This window comes from Acartia tonsa, chromosome 13 (assembly GCF_053477335.1).
Source record: "Acartia tonsa isolate MP-2025a chromosome 13, ASM5347733v1, whole genome shotgun sequence".
NCBI classification, from domain to species: domain Eukaryota; kingdom Metazoa; phylum Arthropoda; class Copepoda; order Calanoida; family Acartiidae; genus Acartia; species Acartia tonsa.
The window spans coordinates 42,815,522-42,834,850 of record NC_137272.1 but is presented as its reverse complement, the minus strand read 5'-3'; the positions used below and the strand labels follow the sequence as shown (position 1 = coordinate 42,834,850).

Here is a 19,329-nt window from a genome sequence, read left to right as displayed (position 1 = left end):
GAAGAAGGGCTTTTGTCTATTATAATTGGGTATGTTTGTACATCAATTCCTTAAGATCTCCTAAACTTCAATTGCTTACCGTGTAGTTGGTTGATGTAGAATTACGTGAAATCCAATTTGAAGATTTTGACTCGCGTTCCAACTTTCTGAAAATAAAAAAATAATAAAAATATTGTTAGATTTATATAATGATTATGTTAAAAATCCTTTGATAATTACCATAAGCTTATAAACATAGATAATCTTACTTAAACATGTGTATTACTACAAGCAAAGTTACTCTACAGCTAGGGTAGTATGTCCGTACGTCTGTCCGGTGGTTAGATCTAGGTGCTACATTTAAAGTAAAAGAATAGATGGGACATGAGCTATCTGTAACTCTGCCCACAGGGCGGGGACCCTGTCACGATTTTGTATTTTGTCTTCTAAATCAGCTAATCGTGTCGGAAATATAAACACAGCCGAGTCTCTACAAAAGAACAGAAAGCAATTTGTTAGCAGACGAAAAAGGTCCACACCACTTAGGGGAGGTAGTTGTCTGGATTATACCTCTATATTTATACATTTATTTTGCTACTTGTGGACAAAATTATCCTTGTGGCTTAAAAAGTAATTAAATTTTTCAAAGTCAAATAGGGTATTCCAAAATAAAATCTTAATGATTTTTTTAACATCCCTAATAGAAGGTACTTTTTCGTGACGAGCGTTGTGGATCATAAGATCTTAAAATTACCCTTAAATACACATAACGCACAAACAACGCGCACGCCACGCAAGCTACGCACGTAGCAGACAATTATGTCCATAAAGAGCGCAGCATTAACGAGTTTATACAATTCTTGGTGAAAAAAAACTTATTTACAAAAAATCTAATAATTAATCATGATTTTTAAATTACTTAAATAATAATACATGTTTGGACATATAGATGGACAAATAAACACTGCTCATATAGTAGCTTCGCTACTAAAAATTGTATATCCCATATAAGGCTTAATTGTTTAAAATAGCTCGATAGGAAAATTGACCAAATTTAAATAACAATCAGTCTACACAACAAAGATTAATTTTTAAATTTAATAGATTTTTTTTCTCAACATTCTTTAATAGATTTCTTTTGGAGAGAAGATATTCTGATATTTTTTTAGTAAAAAAATATTAAAACAATCCTTTTAGATAAATCATTTTGATACATATAATTATGTTTTATGCCAATTAAATAACTGTCTTTTGTCCTTGCCAATATAAACAAACTTATGTAAAATTAAAATTAAGTATTTAATCAAAAAAAATTGTTTGTTTGTTTGTTTACTGTATTAAAGTTCTTTTTATGCAACCATACCACCTAAACCATTTCGTTTTCATATTTGCAGAATAGCATAAAACCATCCGAAGACTTGAATCTGAAAATAAATAGTCTAAAACCCTTCCGGGATCTATTTGAAGCTTAGCTTAAATGTAGAACTGGTTTAATAGTTATAACAGTCTTTAGCTACAGACAAAAAAAACCTTACTAACTAATATCTAAGGACAAAAAAACGTACAAATTTAGTTTTTCTTAATTTGCTACATCACTGGCTAAAAGTCATGCTAAGGGTATCCAGTGCAGAAAAAGTAAAATTATCCCGCACAGAAACCAAGCCATGGTGTTTTCCAAACCGCAAAGCAAAAAGGTTTCAAGTTGATAAAAAGTGATTTCAGTATATATACATGTAAAATATATATAATATGAAGCTAAATGTATTTTTAATGATCTCTTTTTAAGTAAATACTTTTGGTATTATGAACATAGAACAGTTGTTTCTACGATTTTTTGTCGTTCAAATGATAATAGATTAAAATATATATATTGTTGTAAAAAGCATTTTTACAACAAACAATAAAAACTTTTAATGATTATTTAACAAAAACATATAGTTTATATGTACACAGTTTTAAATTATTTTAATATTTGGAAAATTAAGTTTTTTTTCGGTTGAATTTTTCCAATTTTAATGATCGTAGCGCAAGGCTCAATTAAAAACTCATTAAGGTCTTGTAGTAATTTCTAACATGGTTGGGACACTAGACAAATAACTGATAGAATAGTCTTATGCATTTAAAACCTAGAAAATTTAAATTTGTATCTTTAATATGTAGGTACAATTATAAAATTTATGTTTTTCAAATAAGAATTTTTACAGCCAAAATTTAAAATTTTATTTTCAAATTAAACTCTCTTTTTGGAATATAGATGAATGATAATATACTTTTAATCGTTTTTCATTCCCCTTTTTTCCATTACCATTTTAGCCCTCTCTCCTTTATTAGCCTATTCATTTTTAAATCATTTTTCTCCCTCCAAAAATTAATTTTAAAATAGGGAGAATTAAAAAGTTTAGGAAATTGAAAGTCATTTTGGAATATTACCTTTTTTTTATTGGGAAGTTTATTAATATTCATTTTTTTCGGGGGTAGGTTGGTTTAATGCTTTAATGGTAAACATTTTTCAAAGAAAATTAAAGATAGGTGTATGTCACCTGAATAAAAGTTTTTACTCTAATTCTTTTACAAGCCATTATGTATAGTAATTAATTATAGATAGTTTTCTACGTATGGTAAAATGAAAAATCATAAGATTTATTAAATTTTTGTTAGCCAAGAGATTAAATAGCATAATTTTATTTAATTTGTCGTGGAAAACTGTTTATAATGTGATAAGATACATGATTTTTCAGTATTACTTAGAACCGGTTTGATTCCAACGGATTCGGAGCCAATCCTTGTTGAAAAAATAAGAATTCTCTTATCTTTTAAAATGAATAATCATGCAGTAAAAAACTCTAAAACAGTTTAAAATTGATTTATTGCCTTTGCAAACATAGTTAACAACATTAATATCATAAAGACAAAGGTTAGGGGAGGGTAATCTCCCCCCCCCCCACCCCACATCAAATGGGGCCACGGGGTTGATAACATAAAAGAAGGCACCTCACGAAAAAGCCTTAAGGTCATGAGTTTATTGGCCAAAAAAAATGGAGAAGGGTTGGATAGCATTTCATATCAGGGATATAGGCTTGGTTAATGATTTAGTAGATTTTTAAAAATATTTTTTCCCGCATCTTTAAAAAAAAAAGATTTAAAATAATGGCATTCAACTTTGTGTTTAATTACTTTATATAGAACTGATTTTCCATAGCAAGAGATTTTTAGTCATTTAAATTCTTTCATTAACCTTTCCCCTTTTCCATGATTTTTCTTAACCATCGTCGTTAAGAAATATCTTTTTGTAACACTGCAAAGCAAAGACTTTCGGATAATTTAACTTTTTGGCCTGTCAGAATAATATTACAAAATTAATGTAATTTTTTACATATTTGAAGCATATAAAACTCATCCTTATAATAAAGTAACAGGATGTCTGTTTGTCTTTCTGTGTGTTTGTATGTTTGCACCGAAGGATCTCGCTAACCGCTGAACCGATCGGGTTCTCCCTAACAGGGTAGCTTCTCATAGGTCCTCGGAAGGTTTATAACTATTTGTGGGGAGGATACCACCACCCTCCCAAAAGAAATCATTAAAAAATCGAAGAAAAAAAACGCAACATACAAATCATTTCCTAAGTTATATATTTGAAATAAAAAAAAACATTTAAGTGCCACTAGAGGCCTCTAGGGGCGTATTATAGACAGTATTAGAATAATTTTACTTTGTAGATATAGGGTAGATAGTAGTAGTTTAATATCAATATTAATAGATAAATGTCAGTCAAAACTAGGACATAAATATCCGAAAGTCTTTACAGTTTTTGTTTAAGGTATGTGTAATTAATATAATTAAATATTCTGGGGTAATTAATATTAAAAATCATGTTAGGTTTATATACTATTACACGAACAATTATCATTATTTAGACAAAATTCAATATTTTTTTTCAGCATTATTTTGCTTATATTGCTAGCAATATAAAAAAAGATTTTTGACTGATTTATTTAACATAATAATTTGAGGTAAATTTTTTTGGCGCAATTTTATCAAATGCCTTCAATTTTGTCCTCTAAACCAGATTGTAAACCACTGTGGATGTTTTAAAGATAGGTTCATAAAATGTTGTTAAGAAATACTTAAGGACCTGTGTTTTAAAATCAGTGTGTACTAAATTCCGCATATCTTCAACCCGTATTTTATATATTTGCAAAAATGCATGATAGCTAATGATTTAGGGACTATAATTATTATATAAAAGTAACAGGATCTGAATTTGTATGTTTGTCTGTCTGTACCGAAGGATAAAACAGACTGCTGAACCGATATGGTTCTCCTTTACAATATAGCTTCTTATTGGTCCTGGAAAGGTAAGACCACCCTCACAAGATAAATCCCCATAGAAAAAATACCCCTCAACTTTTTTTACTTTTTTCTTCATAAAACTAATAATGCAATATCGACTTTCCCGCCCTCTCATGTGCCTCTAGGGGTCTCTAGGCACGTAGCAGTATTAATGTACTACATTTGTGGAAGTAAATGTACACCGTCATCATGTTTAAACTGGGTAAAAATTTATGGACTATTTTGAGTATAACTCATATGAAAAAGAATACAGTGTGTGGATGTCCTCTGAAAACCTCCCAAAATTAATCAAAATATTAGGACATTTGAGTTAAAAATGTAGAAAAAAGTAAGACATTGAAATATGGCCTTAAAGAAAAACTACTTTATATAATTATAATTTTTACACAAGTTTTATATTAAATATGAAAATTATTGTCTTGATAACAATTAAAGCATGCAAAAGTAATGTCAAATTGGAAGAAAGAAACGCACATTGTGTCTAAGAAATTTTGATGATTTTTTATTGGTGGGAAAGTAAAAACATCTGGAACACGAGTTCGCGAGTTCTTTTGGCTTTGCGAAACATTCTAAACGACTTTTAAATGATTTATAATCTACTCGTTTTTTTTTGTAATGTACGCCGGGTTAATACACGTTTAATTTACTAAAACCATTAATAAAATACAATATGGACTGTTATGTACTATCTGCACTAAGAAATCGCATGCTGTAATTGTTTTAAATAAAAAAAAGAAATCACTATCATTTATTTTTTTAGGCAAAATAGTATTTTTAATTTTTAATAACTCTATTTTAAATATAATTTAAGGTACACCTTTCAGTAAAGCTACTGTATAGCCATTGTTTTTTTTAATGTATGCCTTTATATTACAAGTACATAACTCATAAATTGTTATTTTAATTTTAGAACATTTTTTGGAATAAACCTTAAAAATCACGAAACCTCTCCATGAAATTTTACTTGGAGATATATATAATTTGAGGATATATTTTAACGAAAAAAAGGGGCAACTGTATAATTTGTTAGTGTCTGTCCATAAGTACGACAGAGTAAGTTACATAAAAACTCCCTTGCTTATTGGCAGAATTTGAAAAAAAAATTATTTTTGATATAATTTATGAATTAATAATTACTTTAAACTATATTTGTGATAAATAATTCATAGTATTTTTCAAAATATATATAAAAATGAATTGATGTTGATTTAAAAAAATATGTTGATATTTTAAATATTTTTGAATGTCAAAGTTTTGGATAATTAAATTTTTAACTAAAAACAAGAACGATTTGTCTAGCAATATTCAAAGAAACGAAACTTAATTCACCTCTTGGCCCATGTGAAGAATCCTATCCACCTTTTCAGCTCATGTGAAGATTGCTATACAGTGCTTTTTATTACGAGTGTTCACTAAGCGAGTATGTTACGTACTGTGTCTACCTTCCTAGGTTTAATATTTTATGTAATTTAGAAATTTTCGGCTGTAAAGGGATAAATTTTATTAAAAATATTTAAAAATTGAGTATTTTATATATCAATAAAATGTTAATGTCTTTTTCAATATAGTGTAGAAGGGTAGATATTGGTTTCTATTAGTAATATGCTTAAGAATGTACATAAATTTAATGTAAATTACAGTAAAAAACGCTTTTATGTAGCATTGGTCCTTCTTTAAATGCCTGTTAGTAAAAGACCATTGAAATTGCAGTTTTCAGCATACATATCCATGTTAGACTAGCAGGCCAGGGTTTGCATGATTTGGAGTAATTAAAAGTGGCGTAGCATATGAAAAAGTTCTAGGTGTCATTTTTGTCACTCGTTCGCGTAATTACGAAATTTCTACTTTTTTTTCGCGTAGCAAAAATTGTAACATGCAATAATCATTTTTATTTTAACCCTTTTTGCAACATACAATCATTTTTTTTATCCAAAACAAGAAAGAATTGAATATAGAAATAGGGCACTTCTATATTCCTTCAACTTTTATGCCAGTCAATTGTTGACTCTTATTTGAAAGGCTTTTTATGTATTCATTAAAAATGCCTATAATTAGTGCAGATTTTAATCATTAGAATCATATTATGTAAAAAAGTCAATATAGATGCATGGATTGTTAATTTTTGAAAGAGGAAAATATCACTGTTTCGGTAGCAGAGGGTTAAAAATAAAAATTTGCATGAACATGCTTAATTATAAGGCCCACCCTCCAAACCTCCCCCACACTGTGTTCCAGAAATCCCGAAAAATGACAAAAAATCATAGAGAGTGTATATTTGAACATTTTAATGAAATTTTATTTAAAAAGCAATAAGTATACATATATCTTTTAAAATAATTGTGAAAAATACTTATAATAGGGGTTTTACACAAAGGGCGTCAAGGGGGGTGTAAAGATAGTCTAATAAGCACATTTCAGAAGCTGTAACTTCCTTTGTTTTTGAGCTACATTGACGGGAATTATATCAAAAGATATTGCACAACCCAATAATCAATGTTAGGTAACCCTTAACAGTCGGGGGGGGGGGGGTGCGCCCCCCCCCCCCTTTACAGGTATTTTCTATCTCATTTTCTGTGTGTGAAAGATATAGAGCTTTAACTGAGTGACTTGTTTAAAATGGGCACGACACATACCTGAAAGTTGAATATCTCCATCCTGGCGGGCACAGGATGCCAGGATACCTGGCAGGATCATACAGGTAAAGAGCAAAAATATTTTTTCATGACTTAAACTTAGCATTTCATCTTACCAAATACTAAAATATCCTATAATACTACATCCCAATATGAAATCTAGTTGTTCAAGTAAATTTCCGGTTCCAGGTATTATCCTGGAGGTCCTGCAGGTCTCAAGAAATCTTTAATTAGCTCCTGTTACCTCAATTTTTGACTTAGAGACTTCAAATTTTAAACTTAAGCTAATCTAACAACATTACACGACCAACTAAAATTTAATGAAAATCTGCAGCTGTTTTACCGCAGACTGCTGCCCCTGAAATTTATATTTTGAGATTTCTAATACAAAGTTTACATACAGATAAGTCAATTTCTTACTCATTTTCTGTGTGTGTTTTTTTAGCAGGGAGGGATGTAACAATGGGCTGTTTATTTTTCTAGTCCACAATGTTTTAAAATAGTGTTTTCTCATTTATAGGCATAACAACTTTTAGACTTTATTAATTTGATTGGTTGGTTTATTAGTTGAGTGTCCAAACATTTCAACAACTAATTGTAATTTATAGAAGGGGCAATTTCGTGTATTAGCATTGGGGATATACATTAATTTATCGGCAATTGTCTTATCCCTTTAGATCATAGATATGTAAGACTTTAATTTTTATTTTCATTTTACTTTAAAGGAAACAGTTTCTATCTTAATCAACATAAATTCTACTCTTCTTTGTTAATAAGTATGAAAGAACCTTTTGTGAAAGGTTGCTCAATAAAAGGGTAAAGGGAGTATATAATGTTAAAAATATAAAATCAGAATATTTTTTCTTGATCAAGCAAAACACATACAAAATTTTTAGACTTCTAGCTTTAATGGGATCCAAGATTAATATATATCGAGCAACCCCCCCCCCCTCCCCCCCTAATAAAAAGGTATAGTTCAGATAAGAGCTTAAACATTATTGGATAATCATTTATTTGATTTTAAAACTTTTCTTTACTTTAAGTTTAATTGAATAGGTGTTTTAAGTAATAAGAAATATATATTACTTTTATGACTTAAAAATTGTTATTTTTTGGTTAACCCTAGTTACTTAAGAGCTTAAAAAAGCAAACTTCGCTAGATTTCGGGAGATTAGGCTAAGGTTCTATGATATTATACATAGTTCTAATTTACTCATACGAGAGGATTTTATTGCCATCCTTTGCCATTTTTAGTTCTGGACCCAAACGTAAAATTTTCATTTCAAGAAAATTGTTTATCTTACAAGAAACGGGTATGTCTAGAAAATTACCTACAATTACAACAAAAAATGGAGATTTGACTTCTTTTAAAGGCTAAACGTATAAATTATTATATACTGATTCCAAAAATATATAATACTCAAAAATAGCTTTAAAAATAAAGGGTTTACACTGATTTGAAATGTAGTTTAGTTGACCGAAAAAATAGTTGTTTACTTTGATGAAAAGGAACTTAATTCCAAACCTCTGGTGTAATTACACATTAAATTCTTATTTTTCATAGTAAAGAGCTAATTCTTTCGGCTTTATTTCCAAAAACTTGTGTATATTACTAAACAATTGTTTAAAAGTGTATTTTCCAAAATGTAAAAATCGATTTTTTGTCACTGTCAGGAACATAGTGCCCCACACTGTATTTAAAAGTGCTAATATAAAATCTTTAAAAATATAAAAATTCAATTATTAAAAAATCTATTTAAAAAAATCTTCCAAAATTTTCAAAGAAAGGAGATTTTTTGACAACATTTTTATGAGATGTCAAAAATAAAAAAATAAGATTCGTTGTTTTTTAAGAGCTCCATATTTAAATATTTGTCCCAATTAGATAATGAGACACTACAGTTACACACAAACACAAGGACAGACAGACAGACAGACAGACGGACAGACAGACAGACGGACAAGTGAAAGTGGTAAAAAAATGTGTGTCATTTCTAGGTTAGGGGAAATAAGGGTACTGAAAGATTTTTTTGCAATGTTTATTGAAATTGTTTAAAACATCAAAAAACTTTTGGTTATTAACAAAAGATCAAATACAAACTTGCCTGTGAAGACAAAAAACCAAACTAATTCTTTATTATATTGAACCTAATATAAAGGTAAAGAAATCAAAGTGCCTTATTAATTTCTAGGAAAATCATGCGAATTTACAACCAAAAGATGATTATTATTTAGAGAGATATGTCAATAAAAGATATCTTATTAACAAGTAAGTAATATCCTATCACATAAAGTAGTAAGTTTTTTTCTGTCAAAAGCTTAAGATCTCGATAACTACTGAAATGGTTATCTATTTTCACATGGGTCCCAATGGGGGGGGGGGGGGGGGGTAGAATAGTTAAATTTTAAGATTTATGTCTTGGGAAAGTTTTAGGCTATTTTTGCAATATTATCTAGGGGCAAAGGTATTAGTATAATAAAAAATGGATATTGCTGAATTATTATTCCTCCCATTTTTACAATCAGTCAATTTATGACAAAAAAATCATTAGTTTTTGGTTATTATTGAACAAAGAAAAGACAATTAATTACTTTTACTGGCAGAAACATTGCAGGCAAAATGGTTTTATATAGGTGCCATAATTATGATTGGCAAAAAAGTAAGGATCACTTTTTCTCAGCAAAAACAAATTGTCAGCTTATGACATTTTCACATAATTTGACGGAAATTTTAATTTCTACTTGTACAAAAAATGGCAATTATGTGATTTAGTAATTTGTTTTAGAAGATAGCAGAAAATTGTCTTGGTGCTGTGAAAATAATCTAGTCCTAATGTCATTCTAGCTAGACTAGACTTCTTTTAGTCGTCGAAAAATATTATATTTTGACAAAATTACAATAAATGATATGTAGACTTTTTTTGATATCTAAATTTAGGTTTTTAAGGATAATTAAACTTATATTTCTCAAAGTTTTTTTTAGTTGAATGAGATGGAAAAGAATTGAAAAACTTACCTTTAATAAATATAATTTTTATATAATATAATGTTTGTTTTGTATTATTATTATTTTAGTAGAATTTTCACTCTACGCGGTTTATTTATCCTTCACACTCCCTCAATTTTCTCCCCCTTCCAATGGAAAGGGTTAATAATAAAGGGGACGGGGGTTCGTCCCATCCCCCCTCCGGGAGATGTCCGACTCTGTCGGTGGTTGTCAACACACTACCGGTGTTTAAACAAAATCCACCAATATTTATAAATTCGCCCACACACACCTTCCCCACGCCCCCCCGGCGCCACCCCTCACGAGATTTTGCCGCTGCACACACACATTTACCGCCCTTGTGTAGTGTGAAATTTCTCCGCTCCGCGGCGCCACCGGCTCGGTGGTTAGAAGACGTGTTAAAAGGTGGTTTCTCGCACTTTTAACTTTTCCCGCATTTTTCACATGAATTGTTAAGCGGGAAATTGCGGGGAGAGTCGCGGAGTGGCCCCGTGTCGTCTTGATTTTTACCCGGAATTTAATAATTTGTGACGAGTTGCGAGAAATTTTAACTTTTGAGAGACAACTTTCAGAGCAAATTTAAGAGAAAGAGAAATTAAAAATAGTGAAAGAAGAGTGCGAGAGAGAGTGAGAGAGAGAGAGAGAGAGAGAGAGAGAGAGAGAGAGAGAGAGAGAGAGAGAGAGAGAGAGAGAGAGAGAGAGAGAGAGAGAGAGAGAGAGAGAGACAGAGAGAGACAAAGAGAGAGAGAGAGAGAGAGAGAGAGAGAGAGAGAGAGAGAGAGAGAGAGATTATTAAATGTTTATCCTAAAAACGAATTATGGTATTATAATTCTTTATAGGTATAAGTACAAAATAAGTTTGTTTTGTAATTTTAAATATCATTCTTTTTTCTTTCTCTCGTTTCCCCCTTCTACTTTTACTTTCTTTCTTTCTTATTTTTTATCTCTTTCTTTTTCCTTGTTCTCTCTCTCTATTTCTCATCATAAATGAAATTATTGATTTCTGATTAATTAAATTTGAAATTTGTGTAAGGATATCTAAAGTGTATTTACTTACTGGAGGTTTAATCAAATATTGCCAGGAATTATCAGGATCATGGACGTTCAAGCTTTTTATTTTGTCGGTATGGAGGGGTAAAATGAGAATTTTTAATGGCTTAAGGGGGATATCTAGTGTATTTTTTAAAAATGGGGGCGGGGGGGGTCCTTGATCAGGTAGACAACCAACACTTTGATTACATGACTTTTGTAAGAATGTCCCAGATTAATAATGAATATGGTTAAGATTTATATTTATGAGAAGTGGAAAAATAGTTTTTCTATGGGTTCCTTATCCCTCTAACCGATTATGACTGCTGTCAACTTTGGGTAACTAGCAGGGAGGGAGGGGACATGGAATTTAAATTATATTGGTCTTCAAAGTTTTTTTTAAGCAAGTTCTATCATTTGTTGGCTTAAAAACGTTGGGGACTTTTATAAGAACTTAACGGGATTGTACAATAATTTTGATCTACATAATAGATAATTTTATCATAATTGGGGGTGTACATATGTATTATAGTTCATTGTCATATCCCCTAAGATCTCTAGAGTAATTAGATAGATTCATAGATAGATAGATAGATAGACAGATTGATAAATACTTAATAGACATATGAAAACATTACTTCTTAGTTATAAATAACAAATTAAATGATTGATAGACAGATTGATAAATAAAGCTATAGATAGATAGATAGATTGATAGACAGATGGATAAATATAGATAGACAGATAGATAAATATAGATAGACAGATAGATAAATATAGATAGACAGATGGATATATATAGATAGACAGATAGATAAATATAGATAGACAGATGGATAAATATAGATAGACAGATAGATAAATATAGATAGACAGATAGATAAATACGTAAATAGATAGATAGATGAATATAGATAGACAGATAGATAAATATAGATAGACAGATAGATAAATATAGATAGACAGATAGATAAATAAAAAATAGACATGTTAGTTACTTATAATGAATTATCCTATTATAAAGTAATAAGGGCTTTTGCTCGAAGCTTAAGATCTCAATACCTACTGCAGCGATTATTTTCTCTTTGAAGGATAGCTTTACATATGTAGATTCTGTGATGGTTTTGGGCACTTTTCCATTTGATAAATTTTTACGGGTTCTTGTTTGACCGAGATCTTGCTAACCACTGAAACGAGTTCTCCATTTAGGGGATGCTTTACATAAGTGTCAGGATGGTTTTAGGCTATCTTTCTGCTATTTCTCCCTGTTTCATTTCAGAGCTAGGGCCGCACCTGCAAGTTTTATGTAAAAAATGTAAAAATATAAACAAAATAATATTAGATAATGTCTATTTTGATATTGGTATAAAATGTATTGCAATAATATAGAGGTACTTTTATTATACCTGTATCTTTCACAAGCAGCGCAGTTACTCTTTAATTAGGTACAGTTTGTACGTTTGTCCGATCGATTCATTTATGCCAGCTTAGAAAAAAGGATGACAAGATCCATAAGTACCGATTCATGAATGGAAATACTGACAAAGTGAATTAAAGCAAAAGCTCAATAGTCATAAATCTAATAAATTATATGCACAAAATATTAGCCATCTATCTTAAATAGTAACCGAGAAAATAATAGCTTTAGAGACTAACGGACGGGCAGACAGACAAAGGGAATTATATAGTAGCTTCGGAACTAAATATTCAGTGCATTGTTTTTACCTTCAAGCAGTTCATAATCCTTTTTTTATCAACAAATTTGGCAGTTTAATTTAGCTTCGCGACATACGGCTAAAAATATTCTTGTGTTTGAGTATATTATATTTTTAATAAGTTTTAATTATAGGTTGCTTACATATGAACATGTGTATGTTATTCTCAGGAATGGAGGGAGGGGACATTGGACTATCAAATTATATTTATTAGTACACAAAGTTTAGTTAATTAAAAACTTTGGGTACTTTTATTAAATCTGGATTGGGTTTAAATCTTTTAACTATAAATTTGATCTACAGAAAGGGTAATTTGGATTATTTTCATTGGGGATCTACATCAATTTATTGTCCATTGTCTTATCCCTTATGATCCCTGTTTATACGTGGTATGTACTGTGTAGTAATTTTTACACATCCTCATATTCGCATAGTATTTTATAAAATTTGTAAGGGCTCTAGCCCTATGGGGCCATTCATTATCCAATACAACCTATCCCTAACCTGAACTAATGTAAAAAACCAAAACAAACAAACAAAAACCTACCCCAACCATCTAATTTCAATTTATTTAAAAAATAGTAAGGGAGGAGGTATCAATGCTCCACAAGGTACTTTGTGTAAAACTTCCTATTGTTATAATAATGTGATATATACAATGTACGGAAGTGAACGCACCCCATGTTTTACTTACGTCACTTTACAAAGTGTCTCAATAAATCAGCCGGGTGACGTCATAAAAATACGTCTAAATCCCTTTTATTAGGGGTTTCCTTTCCCACTTTGCATCTCATTCCTCATTTTTATGACGTCACACGGCTGGTCGTTTGACACACTTTGTATATCTTCTTACTTATACGTTGTAAAGAAATCTGGGAGGGAGAAGACTTTGACTGTTAATTAAACTGGTACCCAAAGTTTATGTTTGTATAAAACTTTGGGTACTAATATGAAATTTATATGAAATTTTGATTAGCTGGTGTACAACGTTGAACTAATATTTTTTTGTCTGTTTGAAGTAGATGAAAGTCTTTATCCCGTGGAAAATAGCTTAAAACCACTCGAAAGGCAATAAAACGATATGCTTTAATCACAAAAAGTTCACTCTTTATATTGTATCATAATTAGAGTTTTATAAAAAGAAGTACATTATTTAACTTTCATAAATTAATTACAGCAAAAAAAGGTTTAATTTAAACTTTTACTTTACATCAATTTCTTTGTTTTTTTTTATTGTCAGAATTACTAGTACAATCTATAATACAAAGTAGTACGATGTCCGTCTGTCTGAAGCTTAAGATATTGCAAACCACTGGGCCGATAAGGTTCTCTATTACAGTGAAGCTAATTATAGGTCAATCAAAGGTATATAGATCTCGTAAATGGCTTTACTGATTAATACTGATCCTTTTTACAGGATATTATTGGGCAAGGGCAGGTTTTAGGCTATTTAGTTTTAAGTGGGTAGACAAACAGCACTAAAGTTTAGGAACTGCCTATTATTACATCATTGAATTGACTTATCCCTTAATATTTCAGGGAGGTAAGATGACCAACACACAACAAATCAAAGAGCAGCTTTGCTACTAAAAAGAATGGACCAAAAAAAGTAAAATTTCATCATTTAATATATTGATTATTTTTGCTACAAGAAAATTAACTGGACATAAAAAGATTCATTTCTTGGAACGAAGCTATTCCATAGTTTATATAAATCTGTCCGTATGGTACGTTTAAGATTTTTTTTTCTTAGGGGGGGAGGGGGCTCATTTCTAAATAGTGGAGGAGGGTAATTTACATTTATTTTGAAAGGGCATAGGTAATTTATTTTCGCCCCCCCCCCAAAAAAAAAAAAGAATAATTCTTTACTCTGGGGGTAACACTTACATGAATTGGGATAATATTCATGGGTTGAAGGTTAAAAACCTAGATTTTAAGTATAAATTGAAAAAATTATATTAGCATCTACATTATCATTTATCTAGTATGACGTAACATGGTGCAAACTCGAACCCGACACCTCCTACTAGACAATAATCAAGTTATGCTAAAGCCATGGATAACAGTTGGTAGGTTTATATGGACACTCAAGTAAAAAGAGCAAAAAAATGTCTTTGTTGTTTTTTGCCTAGGCCTTAGAGGCACAGGACAAGGAAATGGCTTCTGAACAAAAATATAACTTTTCCTTTTCAACTGTAGTTAAATATCCACATTAATACATGTATTTCTGAATATCCAAAATTGGAATCAGGTATATTAAAGTATCTAAAAAGGTATATCAAGATAAATAAAAAAAATTACAGTTTCTTCAAAATATTGTGTAATTTTCTTGATTAATACAAATTACAGCATGCTTTTGAAAGAAATAAACACAGCTTTAAGCCTGGATAGTAAGGGAGAGATGGTACAATGCTAGTTTAACTTATTTTCAACCCTCTTTCAAATTAAAAAAAAACTTCCAGGTACGTACCAAAGGCAATTTTTATGATTTTGGGGTAATATCATTTATCGTCCATTATCTGCTCCCAAACTCCCTAATTTTACATGATGGCGAAAAATTATCGGAAAAAATTTGAGAATAAAAATCCTAAGACACGAGAAACTTTAGTTGGAAAATTGGTTAAGGCGCAAGTTTTTATATTAATCTACGATAAATAAACATTGTTCACTGTTAATAGCGAAGCTACTCGTTTACTCGAAATGTCCTCCAGAAACTACTTAAAATAATTATTAAGGACATACTTTCATTTTGAAGACTTGATTAAAGAGATACGTCGTTTTTTCCAAGATATTACCATTTAAAAAGTCAAGATTATATAATTTTTTTTTTGACAAAGACCAAATTGTGTCAAAAATGATCCATGTGACGTCATAAAAATGAGGGATCTATTTTGAGGGGTTTCCTTTCCCACTTCTCCTCTCATCTCCCTCATTTTTATGACGTCACATGGATCATTTTTGCCACAATTTGGTCTTTGTCTTTTTTTTTAGAGCGGAATAACATTTCATTTTAATTTCACAAAGATAGATTTAAGATCCAAAAGTTTATGATTGTTTCGCTCATATGGTTATTTTTAATCTTTTTATGCTGTAAGAAAAACAAGAAATTGATGAAAAACAGGTATTGTTGTTGACTCTAATTAATTCTTTAATAAAGATCTTTGTTAAGAAAACATAGTATAGATGTACATATATACAAATTACTACCTCCCTAACTTTTTTAATGACCTCTTTCGTCTGCTACTTAAATATTTTCTGCAACTTGGCTGTGTTAATATAAGCGACACCACTGGTTAATTTTCAATGACCCAATAGAAAGGTTGCACAAGGTGATTGCGATGGGGAGATACGGTTATTTAACCCTTTCTCCCTCTAGTGTTTTACTCTAATGTTGAGAGGAAAATTAATTCGGTCTCGGTGCTATCGCAAGTGCACCTTATTTTTTAAAATAAATTCAAAATAAGGGGTAGTTTTTCCCTAATAATGAAGTGAGATGAGTTTTTTTATAGGAGAGAGGGAGAACTGAAAAGAGAGCAGCATTAAAGACGAAGGGACGTTCAGACACAACCAATTATAGAGTAGCTTCGCTACTAAAAATAAGAAACCTACAAAATGAAAATTTAAGATAAAATTTTGATAAAAATAAGACTATTAACATCACATAAATCCTATAATTTGTCTTCACAAATTTTACGTAAACAAATCATATTTTTGCTGTAATAGTCAAAAATTTGTAGTTTCCAAAATTCAGTTTTCAACCCCCTGCTAATGAAAAGTAAAAAATATGAATTTTGTCAAATAGTGCTATGTATAAAAAAAAACTTCTCTGGTAATTAAAGAACCCTCGTTATTTAGATCATCATTTATATCATACAGTGTGTTTTTTTATGTGAACTTTTTTGAAAGCAATTTTACCCTACTTATAGTAATCAGAATTTAATGATTAATGGCTTATTTTCTTTGTTTTTTTTATAACCATTTATAGAACATCAAAAAAATATTTCAGTTTTTATAAAAAAAGTACAGTAAAATCATAAATCCAAAACCTAGGTGTTAACATCTAAAAATGGTTTTAGCGCATTTTTCTCATGCTCTAATCTTCTACCCTTTGCAAGAATGGCTGCAAAATGCTTCAAAGTTGAGATACAAAGTTAAAAATTGATACAGATACTTTTGGGGACATGTACTAGAACATATAAAAGTTTGAAGGCCATATCTCAACCAGGGAGGGAGTACTGGCCCCCTAAAGTGGACTACTGAAAATCCAATTTGTAGAAGATTTGAGCTTAAGAAAAATGCGCTAAAACCTTTTTTAGATGTTGACACCTAAGTTTTGAATTTTTGATTTTACCGTACTTTTTAATAAAAACTGAAATATTTTTTTGATGTTCAATAAATGGTTATAAAAAACGAAGAAAATAAGCCGTTAATTATTAAATTCTGATAACTATAAGTAGGGTAAAATTGCTTTCAAAAAAGTTCTCATAAAAAACACACACTGTACAAACAGACAGACTTCCAATTTCTTGAATATTACAGCTCTTGAAAATAAAAAGGGGGTCAAATTAAACAGAAAATTTTTCTCTTTTTTTCACTTCACTTAACATCAAAACAACCTTTTTAAAAATAAGAAACATTATTAACATTGAGTTTTAGAGAGAGAGAGAGAGAGAGAGAGAGATAAAGAGATATATATATGGAGAGAGAGAGAGAGGGAGAGAGAGAGAGAGAGAGAGAGAGAGAGAAAGAAAGAGAGAGAGAGAAAGAGAAAAAAGTTTTCCTTTGTATTCATACCTAATTGCCAATATAAAATATTAACACAATTAACCTAATTATAAATTTTTATAAAAATAGTCTCTTCAGAAGTTTCCCAAGGGACATAGATAGGGTAGGGGGGGGGATGGTAGATTTTTCCAACCAACAATTTAGATTAGAATGGAAATGAAAATTATTTTGGGGCAAATTTAACTTTTAACCAAAACGAATGCAAAAACAAAGCTTCCCTAAAAATTTTAGAATAAAACTGACACACAAGTAACCTCCCAAAAAATAGCAATCTCGAAAATGAGCTATAAACATAATTTTTCAGTTTTTGTTGGACACCCTCTTGTGTTATGTTTTTGACATTAATTGGAAATATCTTTGAGATGTTGTAACAACTTTTTTGTTACATTATTAGTAGTGCAGCTACTCTATAGCTAGGAAAAGCAAGAACCAGTCTGTACGTTTGTTTTATGTTTGCCCCTACGTCCGTCTTCTGCAAGGGGTACCTCTTATCATTTGGGCATGTTAGAATTGTCCCACAGATTTCAAACTTGGCATAATGATTCCTATAACAGTTTGGCACAATCTAGAAAGTGAAGCAACTCAATGATCATTAGCATAAAGTAAGTACGTCTATTTAGAACATGATTAGTTTTGGGGGCTTTTCTTATTAAATTTCGTAGTGGGACAAAGTGACTCAAAAATCAGCCATGTGACGTCATAAAAAAGAGGGATTTTCTATCTCTTTTTTAAGGATTCTCTTTCCCACTTCTCCTGTCATCTCCCTCATTTTTATGACGTCACATGGCTAATTTTTTGAGTCACTTTGTCCCACTACTAAATTTCATTATGTAATATGATTATTCCATTCACTTTTTCTTTTTTTATGGGGGGGGGGGGGGGGTGAGGGTTATAATTGGGGCAAATTACCCTCCCTTAAAACCTTTTCGGATCCAAAAAGAACAAAAGACATCTATTAACAGTTCAGAGTTTTTCTTGTTTTTTGCTGCGCAACATATTAACTTACTTTTCCTTGTTCCTATAAATATATATTTTCTATTATTTCTTAGTTTTCTAACAAAAATATGTTTAATTATTTTGGGATTAATATTTTATTTGATAAATATTATATTTATATAAAAAGTTGTTGGTTGTACATATAAGCTGGACGAAAACGCATTTTAAATGCTTACTTTAGATTAGGATTTTTAGTAAAGGTTTAAATAAATAGTCCAAGTGGAGTAAAACCCAGTAGGAATAGGGCCCTGCAGGGTTAGAGCACCTAATAATATGTCAAAAAAACAGGTTTATGCAATAAGTTAATATAAGGCAAGTTTTTTTTAGAATCCATACATATACAATATCGCTTTGAAACCAAATAATATCCAGTGGATTAGAACCAGTTCTTAGCATTCTGAAAAATAGTGTATATCAACGTATAATATTTAGTTTTCTACGAATATAAAAATGTACAATCATAAGATTAAAAGCAGTTTTTTTAGCCCGTTCCTACGGAAAACTGTTTACAATACGATGCGATAAATAACTATTCTAGGCATGCATGCTAAAAAAAATTTGAATTTTTAACATTTTATTTTTTAGATATTTAAAAAAAGATTTATTTTAGCTTTTTTTTTTGAAAAATCAATACTTAATTTAGCATTAGGTATTTATTTTCCTTAATCCTATAACATAAAAATAATAAAATAAAAACGAATAAAATTTAATGATATGAAGCAGGTGTTTTTTTAGAAGCCATGCTTTTCTACATTCACATCAGTCCGTAACGGATAGCTTTTATTGTTGAATTAGGAATATAAGAATTGCACTATCGATTTCTGTAATAATTGGG

At 30.2% G+C, this 19,329-nt stretch overlaps 1 long non-coding RNA gene across 1 annotated transcript in view; it reads right to left on the bottom strand.

Annotated features, from left to right (window-relative positions):
• The window catches only part of LOC145303889 (uncharacterized), a 28,303-nt gene extending 18,104 nt beyond the window's left edge, over positions 1 to 10,199 (bottom strand). Inside the window, exons 1-2 of the long non-coding RNA XR_013873854.1 lie at positions 9,979 to 10,199; positions 80 to 146 (exon numbers count right to left, since the gene is read on the bottom strand). This is a non-coding gene — a long non-coding RNA (uncharacterized LOC145303889). The remainder of the gene's footprint in view (positions 1 to 79; positions 147 to 9,978) is intronic.
• Between the last annotated feature and the right edge of the window lie 9,130 nt (positions 10,200 to 19,329).